This window comes from Peromyscus eremicus, chromosome 20, assembly GCF_949786415.1.
Source record: "Peromyscus eremicus chromosome 20, PerEre_H2_v1, whole genome shotgun sequence".
Lineage (NCBI taxonomy): Eukaryota > Metazoa > Chordata > Mammalia > Rodentia > Cricetidae > Peromyscus > Peromyscus eremicus.
In genome coordinates this window covers 26,381,851-26,390,085 of record NC_081436.1, presented here as the reverse complement: position 1 = coordinate 26,390,085, position 8,235 = coordinate 26,381,851, and positions in this window count along the sequence as shown.

Sequence of the window (8,235 nt, the reverse complement as noted above, 5' to 3'; positions counted from 1 at the left end):
ATAAGGGTCGGTGGGGAGAGAATGAGGAATCCTTAATGGGTCCAAAGTTTTTTTTGAAAGATGAAGGAGTCACGGGGTTGGGTGGTGGTGGTGGTGGTGGTGGTGGTGGTGGTGGTGGTGGTGGTTACACAACATTCTGAATGTTTTTTAAGCCACTGCCCTATACTTTAAAAGTGGTTAATTCTCAGTACTTGGGAGGCAGAGGCAGGTAGGTCTCCGTCAGTTCAAGTTCAGCCTGATCTACACAGTGTTGCATAGAGAGATCCTGTCTCAAAAAAAAAAAAAAAAAAAAAAAGTGGTTAAGATAGTAAACTTTTGTTTTGTTTTGAGACAGTCTCCTATAGCCTAGCCTGGTCTTTTTGTTTGTTTGTTTGTTGGGAAAGGGAGGGTCTCACTATGTAGACCAGGCTAGCTTGGAACTCACAGAGATCTGCCTGCCTCTGCTACTTGAGTGCTGGGTTCAAAGGTGTGCATCACCAGACTTTGGAAAAGAATTATCTTTTAGTGCCATCAAATACTTGAATGAACATCGTGGATGGGATTTTCTCCAAAGTAACCAGGCAGCAGGATCATGCCTGGTGTAAGATAGGCCTCAGCTGTTGAAACTGGAAATGGACACATTCAAGACTTTACACTGTTTGGCCTAATTCTGTGTATGTTTAAAGTACCACATAATAAAAGCATATGTTGAACAGATAAATACAAGAGTGCAAAACAGTAAGTGTTGGTTTAACATAAAGGTGTGCTTTGTGTGATGATTATGGACAATTACAATTCTTTTTTTTCAAGACAGGGTTTCTCAGTGTAACAGCCCTAGATGTCCTGGAACTAGCTCTATAGACCAGGGTGGCCTTGAACTCACAGAGGACCATCTGCCTCTACCTCCCAAGTGCTGGGATTAAAGATGAGCGCCACCACCGCCTGCCTTAAAATTCTTCGCTTATTGTTTTTTATCTCCTGTGTATGGTGCCCGGTGCCTACAGAGGCATGAGTCGTTTCTTTGGCAGCTGTGAGTCATAATCGAGAAGGATGAGACGGGGAAATATAGGAGCGAAGTTTCTGCATATTGTTGAGCTAATATGAAGAACAGAAAGTATTATACTTTGCTGAGCATAGTGGCACACTGCTTGAAGCCCAACACTTGGGAGGCAGAGACAGGGGGATCTCTATGAGTTCAAGCCCAGTCTACATAGTGAGTTCCAGGAAAGCCAGGAATACTCAATGAGACTGACTAAATGTGTGTGTGTGTGTGTGTGTGTGTGTGTGTGTGTGTGTGTGTGTATGAAGTTTAATCCAGAGAGAAAATTACTAAGAGAACAAAATGCAGAAGGAAATAACAAAAGAATTAAAATGGGCCTGGTGTGGAGCATGCACTCCCAACACTCGGGAGGCAGAGGCAGTCAGATGTCTGAGTTCAAGGCCACCTTGTCTAGAGAATGAGTTCCAGACAGCCAGGGCTACACAGAGGGGGAAAAAATTAAAATGGAACAGTTGATCCAGATGTGATGACACGCCTATAATCATATCATAATGCAGTAGGCTGAGGCAGCAGGATTGTCATGAGTTGGAGGCTAACCCAAGCTATAGATGAGACCCTCTCTCAAAAAAACAATCAGCCGGGCGGTGGTGGCACACGCCTTTAGTCCCAGCACTTGGGAGGCAGAGGCAGGTGGATCTCTGTGAGTTCGAGGCCAGCCTGGTCTACAGAGCGAGATCCAGGTCAGGCACCAAAACTACACAGAGAAACCCTGCCTTGAAAAACAAAAAACAAAAACAAAAAAAATTTTATTTATTTATTTATTTTTTGCTTGGAGCCGGGGTGGCGGCACACGCCTTTAGTCCCAGCACTTGGGAGGCAGAGGCAGGCAGATCTTTTTGAGTTCGAGGCCAGCCTGGTCTATAGAGCGAGATCCAGGAAAGGTGCAAAACTACACAGAGAAACCCTGTCTCAAAAAAACAAAACAAACAAACAAAAAACAACCTAATCAAAAGGCATCGTTAGAAACATCTGTTCAGAACACCATACAGTAGTGGGAGAACAGAGGAACAAAAGGATGTGAGGGACATAACAGGCAGATCTTTCCTTGTCATTAGCTGTAATGTAAGTGGACCCTGTAGTCTGGCCAGACCTAACACAGTGAACTTTCCCCCACATATGTGCAATACCTCCAAGATAGACTAAGTGAGGCCGTGGAACAAACCTCATTAGGTTTGGATTGGGATTGTATTCCTGGAAAGACCAGCACAAAAGAGCAAATCAGGTTGACCCTGTCGTGAAGTCCACACCCATGCCCTGGGGTGTGTCTTATTTTTATCCCACCTGCTTCTCTTAACTCTTGTGTTTAGGCTTATATTTTAAAATATTAATTACACCTAACTCTACTTGAAACAGTAACAATACAACAAAGACACTGCTCTCCAGGGTCTAACCAGGTAAGTGTGGTCGGCAACCCCTCATCAAGGAAACAACAGGTGGAGACTAACAGAAAAACCACAACCAATGAAAGTCCAAAGTGTGGAGCTCAGTCCCAACTGATAATCTGTATCACAACTCATGCACCTAAGGCTGAGGGAACTGTGCAGATTGTTGTGAGCCACCAAGTGATTCTGGGAACAGAACCTGGGTCCTCTGGAAGAGCAGCAAAGGCTCTTACTGGCTAAGCTGTCTCTCCAGCCCCGTGAGATCCTTTGTAAAAAGGCAGGATGGTGTTAGAAGTCGGCATAAGGGTACCATATGCCAGAGCTGTTGCATTCTCAAACCAAGGAACGGAGTGTTCAGAATAAAACCCTTACATTTATGGTTAAACATTTTTTTAATTGGGTCTTGTTGAGGGTGGTGGCAAACATTTTTAATCCTTGCCCTTGGAGGTGAGGTGGGGGCAGAGTCAGGCGAATCTCTGAGTTCGTGGCCAGCCTGGTGGTCTACAGCATGAGTTCCAGGACAGCTAGGGCTACACAGAAAAACCCTGTCTTAAAAAAGTCTTACTGCGGGGGTTGGGGATTTAGCTCAGTGGTAGAGCGCTTGCCTAGCAAGCCCAAAGCCCTGGGTTCGGTCCTCAGCTCCGAGAAAAAATAAAGTCTTACTGCATAGCCCAGGCTGGCCTTAAACTTGCTTCCTGCCTCTTGCTACCTCTGCCTCCCAAGTGCTGGGATTAAGATTACAGGTGAGTGCCATCAGTCAGTGCTCTTAACCGCTGAGCTATCTCTCCAGCCTTAGTTGATTTTTGACAATGTGACACAACATTTTTATCAGTGGCAGTGGAAATAAGAGAGCAACAGGAGATACCAAATGTCCTCCTCTGGCCTCTGAATGCACACCCACGTACAACACATACACAGACAGACAGACATAACACACACACAGTTTTTAGAAAAGAAAAAAAGTAGCGCAGAGCACAGGCTGGGGAGAAGGCCCAGTGGGTAATGCTCTTGTGAATGTTTTCTCAACTTGACACAGGTCAGAGTCGTTTGAGAAGAAGGAATCTCAGGTGAGAAAATGCCCTCACCAGACTGGCCTGTGGGACATTTTCCTGATTGATGATTGATGTGGGAGAGACCAGGCACTTTGGGTGCTGTGACTCCTGAGCAGGTAGTCCTGAAGGGTGGTGAGAAAGCAGGCTGAACAAGCCATGAGGAGGCAGCCGATAAGCAGCGATCCTCCATGGCCTCTGCTTCAGTTCCTGCCTCCAGGTTCTTGCCCTGACTTCTCTGGATGATGGGCTATCAGCTGGAAGGTGAAATAAACCCCCTCCTCCCCAAGTTACTTTTAGTCGTTATGTTTTATCACAGCAGCAGAAACCCAACTAACACATCATACAAGCATAAAGACCTGAGTTCGAATCCCCAGAACCCAAGTAAAGCTGGATGCAATAGCTTGCATCTGTAATCCCACCATTTCTATGAAGAGGTAATAGGTGGAGACAGGCAAGTCTCCACATCAACTGTTTGCAACTCCAGTTATGAGAGATCCAATACCCTCTTCTGGCCTCCAAGGGCGCCAGTCACCAGTCACAGATGTGGTAGACATACATGGGTACAGTTTAGCACTCATACACAGAAAATAAAAACAAATCTTAAAAAAAAATTCCATGTGTGGTGGCTCATGTCTTTATTCCCAGCATTCACGAGGCTGAGGCAGGTAGATCTCTGACTTTGAGGCCAGCCTGGTCTACAGATCGAGTTCCAGGATAGCCCGAGCTACACAAAGAAACTGTCTCTGTCTCAAAAAAAAAAAAAAAAAAAAAAAGCTAGGTGTAGTGATGTGCACCTTTAATCCCAGCCCTCAGAAAGCAGAGGCAGGCAGATCTCTCTGACTTCAAGGCCAGCCTGGTCTACATAGCAAGTTCCAGACTAACCAGGGAAATGTAGAGAAACCCTGTTTCAAAAAAATAAAAACAAGCTAGGCGGCAGTGGTGCACGCCTTTATTCCCAGCACTTGGGAGGCAGAAACAGGCATGTCTCTGTGAGTTCAAGGCCAGCCTGGTCTACAGAGCTAGTTCTAGGACAGGCAAGGCTACAAAAGAAACCCTGTCTCAGAAAACTCAGTGGAAGCCGGGCGGTGGTGGCGCACGCCTTTAATCCCAGCACTCGGGAGGCAGAGCCAGGCGGATCTCTGTGAGTTCGAGGCCAGCCTGGGCTACCAAGTGAGTTCCAGGAAAAGGCTCAAAGCTACACAGAGAAACCCTGTCTCGAAAAACCAAAAAAAAAAAAAAAAAGAAATCTCAGTGGATAAAGAAACTCCTCACCAAGGACTTGAATTCAATCCCTGGGACCCAGAAAGTAGGAGAGAACTGAGTCCCACAAGTTGACCTCTGACATCCACATGTTCCCCATGACACACATTACCCCCAAAAAATTAGATGTAATTTTTTTTTGGTTTTTCGAGACAGGGTTTCTCTGTGTAGTCTTGGTGCCTTTCCTGGAACTCACTCTGTAGCCCAGGCTGGCCTCGAACTCACAGAGATCCACCTGCCTCTGCCTCCCGAGTGCTAGGATTAAAGGGGTGGGCCACCACTGCCCGACTAGATGTAATTTTTAAAAAAAAAAATTTAAAGAAAATTAAAGCTGGACATAATGATCCACACCTTTAATTCTAGCACATGGGAGGTAGAGTTTGTCTATAGCAAATTCTTATTTTTATGAGGGGCTGGAGAGATGGCTCAGCAGTTAATCATAGGTTCATAGTTCTCTAAGGTGGAAAATGCTTGAGCAGCATCCTGGTGAGGGGAGGAAGTGGCTATGATAAGAGGTGGAAGGCTAGAGTATGACGTCACATGGAGATGGAGAAAGCTTCAGTGGAGAGAGATGAGCACGGGTGTTGATGGTAATGCTTGATATTCCTGAGACAATGACATTCAAAGCTTAATGGCCGGTAACCTGGAAGATTCCAACTGAATCAGGTTAAGTAAGCAAGAGGCAAAAAGAACAATTATGCCAGTGAGTGGACCAGGAGAGGGAATTACCAGGAAAGCAAAAAGATAAGACCATTGGCCTTTGGCAGAAGGTGACAAGGACAGGTAAGTGGCTGTCGGGGGTGGGCGCAGAGCTGGGAAATGGTAAAATGCAAAATGGATTTTTGTTGTGGTGGTGGTAGTGGTGGGTTTTTTCTTTCTTTGTTATTTTGAGACAAGGTCTCATGTAGCCCAGGCTGGCCTCAAGCTCACTATGTAGGGTTACATACAGAAGTGTAATTGGAAGAAGCATCGGCCAAGACTGCTGAGTGTCAAGTTTAGTGAGAAATCTCTCAAGGTTTAGATTAGCCGTCTCAATCTTTCCAGAAGATGGAAGTTATGGGGTAGCATAGGGATAATATTTAATTTAAAGAGCTGACAACACCTAGGACAAACTTTAGAAACAGATCACAAGGGGGCTGGAGGTTAAGAGCACTGGCTGCTCTTCCAGAGGTCCTGAGTTCAAGCCCCAGCAACCACATGATAAATCACAACCATCTGCAATGAGATCTGGTGCCCTCTTCTGGCGTGCAGATGTACATGCAGACAGAACGCTGTATACTTAATAAATAAATCTTTTTAAAAAAGAAAGGAAGCCGGGCGGTGGTGGCACACGCCTGTAATCCCAGCACTCGGGAGGCCGAGGCAGGTGGATCTCTGTGAGTTTGAGGCCAGCCTGGTCTACAGAGCTAGTCCAGGACAGGCTCCAAAGCTACAGAGAAACCCTGTCTCGAAACCCCCCCCCCAAAAAAAAAAAGAAAAGAAAGGAAAAAAAGAAACAGACCACAAGGTGGGGCTGGATAGATAGCTCAGCAGTTAAGAGCAATTGTTGTTCTTGCAAAGGACCCAGGTTTGATTTCTTAGCATCCATGTGTTACTCCAGTTCCAGGGGGATTCTATCCCCCACCCACCCCCACCCCCAACCTCCTCAGGCATCAGACATGCACATGATACACATACATAAATGTAGGCAAAACACTCACACAAAAATAAATAAATAAACAAATAAATAAACATACATACATCTTTAAAAAAGTCACAAGATAGTTGTGGGTAAAAGCACACTTTGTCACCAAGCTTGAGGCCCTAAGTTCAGTCCCCAGGTCCTACATAGTTAAGGAGGGAACCAAGACAGGCAGTGGTGTGCACACCTTTAATCCCAGCACTTGGGAGGCAGAGGCGGGCAGATCTCCATGAGTCTGAGGCCAGCCTGGTCTACAGAGCTAGTTCCAGGACAGCCAGGGCTGTTACACAGAGAAACCCTGTCTCAAAAAAACAAAACAAAACAAGATCAACCAAACAAAAAAACCAAACATATAATAAATCTTAAAGAATGTAACTTTCGGCAGCGGTGGGCAACGCCTTTAATCTCAGCACTCGAGAGGCAGAGGCAGGAGGATCTCTGAGTTTGAGGCCAGCCTGGTCTACATGGTAAGTTCCAGGACAGCCAGGGCTACACAGAGAAACCCTGTCTCGAAAATCAAAACAAAACAACAACAACAAAAGAATAACTTTGGTTCTTGCAACATCTAGGGAGAAGGTGAATATAGAAGAACTCACAACTTCAGGGCCTTATCAGTACTCAGTCTTCCCTGGACTCCTTGTGGTCCAGGAATAGTCAGGGGCATTTGCACTTTCTCAGGTTCAACCTGTGTGTGGTCCGAAGATATGAACTAGCCTTTCCTCACAAGAAAGAAAGGACTTTATTGATTCCAAGGAATTCCCACTTCGGTGGCTGGACTTGGCCCCAGAGGAGGCTCAGAAGCTTTGGGCACTCTCAGCTGACCACACAAACAGGAAAGAGTCCTTTGACCCAAGGATGGGTTAGTGCCCGCCAACTGAACTGGGATGGCCAGGAGATGGCGCTCCAGAATTTCCTGAGACAGAACAGACAATTAGTGTGGCCTTATGGGGAATCCGTTATCTCTGCTTCTCCAATTTGTCTTTTCTGACTTCAGGGTCTTTGCTTAGTCATCAAAGACCTTGAAATCACCGGACGGTGATGGCGCATGCCTTTAACCCCAAAAACACAGGAGGCAGAGGCAGGTGGATAATCTGTGAGTTTAAGGCCAGCCTGGTCTACAAAGCAAGTTCCAGGAAAGCCATCGCTAGATACACAAGAATTGTGTCTTGAAAGCTGTGTTAATAAAGTATGGAAGGAATTCTAGAGTTCCGGATCAAGTTATTTGTTTGAGACAGGATCTCACTATATAACTCTGGCTGGCCTTGAACTCACAGAGATCCACCTGCCTCTCTCTGCCTCGTGAGTGCTAGGATTGAAGATATATACCACTACACCTGGCCTGGTCTAGTTTTTTCTTTTTTTTTTTTTTCTTTGTTTTTTGTTTTTTTCCAGACAAGGTTTCTCTGTGCAGTTTTGGTGCCTGTCCTGGATCTCGCTCTGTAGACCAGGCTGGTCTTGAACTCACAGAGATCTGCCTGGCTTTGCCTCCTGAGGGCTGTGATTAAAGGCGTGCACCACCACTGCCCGGCTGGTCTAGCTTTTTCATTCATTCATTTTTTTAAATAATATTTTTATATTTTACATACCAACCACAGATCCCCCTCATCCTTCCTTCTGCTCCTCCCCAGCCTTCCCCCCACCACGCCCCATCCCTTCCTTCAAAAGGGTAACTAGTCTATCTTTTTATTTGTTTGGTTTAATGTGATTTTTTAAAAAAGATGTATTAATTTTTATTTTATGCGTATGAGTGTTTTGCCTTTGTGTGTGTGTGTGTGTGTGTGTGTGTGTGTGTGTGTGTGTGTGTCTGTGTACTGCGTGTGT